The 1,832-nt window shown below is 32.9% G+C and overlaps 1 protein-coding gene across 2 annotated transcripts in view; it reads right to left on the reverse strand.

The window, feature by feature from the left end:
* The window catches only part of LOC106474059 (leukocyte elastase inhibitor-like), a 9,085-nt gene extending 7,670 nt beyond the window's left edge, over nucleotides 1-1,415 (reverse strand). The window contains exon 1 of one of the 2 annotated variants that reach the window (XM_022402437.1): nucleotides 1,275-1,415. The gene's annotated coding sequence lies outside the window, so the exon portion shown is untranslated. Of the gene's footprint in view, nucleotides 1-1,239 lie in introns of both variants that reach the window. The other variant, XM_013934745.2, reaches the window with a different exon arrangement.
* Between the last annotated feature and the right edge of the window lie 417 nt (nucleotides 1,416-1,832).

Here is a 1,832-nt window from a genome sequence, read left to right on the forward strand (position 1 = left end):
GATAGTAAATGAAAAAAAACAAAAGTCCTAAGACTAAGCCCTGAGGTACCCCACTTGTGGCATTAATCCAGTTTGAATGATCTCCATTTGCAACAACCCTCTGTTTTCTTCCATCCAGCCACTCTTCTATCCAATTTTCTAATTTATCCCCCACACCTAAAGAGATAATTTTTCTACAAGCCTTTTATGTGGCACTTTGTCAAATGCTTTCTGAAAATCCACATACACCAAATTTACACTCTTACACTCATCTACATAAGCTGTAACCTTTTAAAAGAATGTCAAAAGATTCATAAGGCAAAATTTTCCCTTACTGAAACCATGTTCGACATCCAGTAAAATTCTAAACTTTCTTAAATGACTTTGCAAAGCATCTTTTATCAGACTTTCCAAACTATTCCCACAACAGATACAAGCCTAATGGGTCTATAATTAATGAGACAATTTTTATCACCTCCCTTGAAATACCTTATTAAATAAACAATGAATAATAGAGATTAAAATGTCACTTAAATATTGTGAGTGGAGTTACTTTACTCCAAAAAATCCATCCTTTTAATTATACTTTATGGTGAATAACTTTACAGTTTGGTACTGCATGATGCATATAGCCGATCCTGTGGATTGTTGTCAATGCTTAAAAGTTATCATGGGTCTGAATATGACTACCCCAAAAATTCATTATGACATCCAGTCATCCACAGACGAGAACTATGCCCTGCCTATAATATTCAGGCTTGAATTTGAAGGTTATGCTTGGCCAAAGTTCAATTTCAAGTTATGGGTCTACTTTACAAATTTGTAATATTTAAGAAATACACAAAACTTCAAAATAATATTCAAATGTATGCTTTAATAACAAGCGAAAAATGTTTTTGCCACTTGTTTTTCTATATTAATATTTATTATACGTTTATTACAAAGTACAGTACGTAATAGCTAGACGTCTCTGCACTAACCGACGAAATATATGATCTTGGTTGCTAAATTTTAGATCTTGTGGCTAATTGTAATGGGCAATACGCAAGTAACAGTTTTATGCCTAAGCTGAACATAAATGTAAAAAAAAAACAAAAAAAAATTGCCAGTAACATGTCAAAGCAATAGACAAACGTTATCCGCAGGCTGTCACTGTTACACTTACAAGTTACACAGTATTTCAAACTCAAACAGTCAATGTGTAATACTAGTACTAGTATTATATCAGAATTCTAGAACACTTAATAACATAATTCTTACACTTCTGGACTCCTGCAATTCAAACCACCACAAACCTGCTTCAATAAAAGCACCAAATTAATCTCTTGATTATCAACTTATGACAACCGTGTGGGATGCTGATAACAATTTTGTTGTTATAGGAACAGAATCCACCCATTTTCAATGTAGTTAGGTGTCGCTGTTTCAAAACGAGTGTAAATACAGCCATGGTAGGACACTTTGTATTATAATTACTAGTGTACTGCTCCAGCAGTGACTTACGTTCCTTACAGCAAGTTTACTTTGTCTCCCAATAACTGCAACAGAAATATACACAAAACACCAACTGTTACTCATCGAAAACTGAAAATTTAAATTCATTACTTTATAAAGTGATCAACAAAGGATAAATTAACTGTTTATTAATGTTTAGCGCGGAACCTACTTTTACTTGACTTAAAATCAGAATTTTGCGTACTGTTATAGTTGCTGTTATTGTATTTTAGATTATTTGTTTGTTTGTTTGGGTTTTTCTTAAAGACCTTCTTAACTCACCATATAGTGAGCTAAATTAATTTAGGTGTATGATTCAAGCCGTCTCCAGGCATTATTAGGTGTATGATATTGTCACG

This window comes from Limulus polyphemus, unplaced genomic scaffold, assembly GCF_000517525.1.
Source record: "Limulus polyphemus unplaced genomic scaffold, Limulus_polyphemus-2.1.2 Scaffold6773, whole genome shotgun sequence".
NCBI lineage: Eukaryota > Metazoa > Arthropoda > Merostomata > Xiphosura > Limulidae > Limulus > Limulus polyphemus.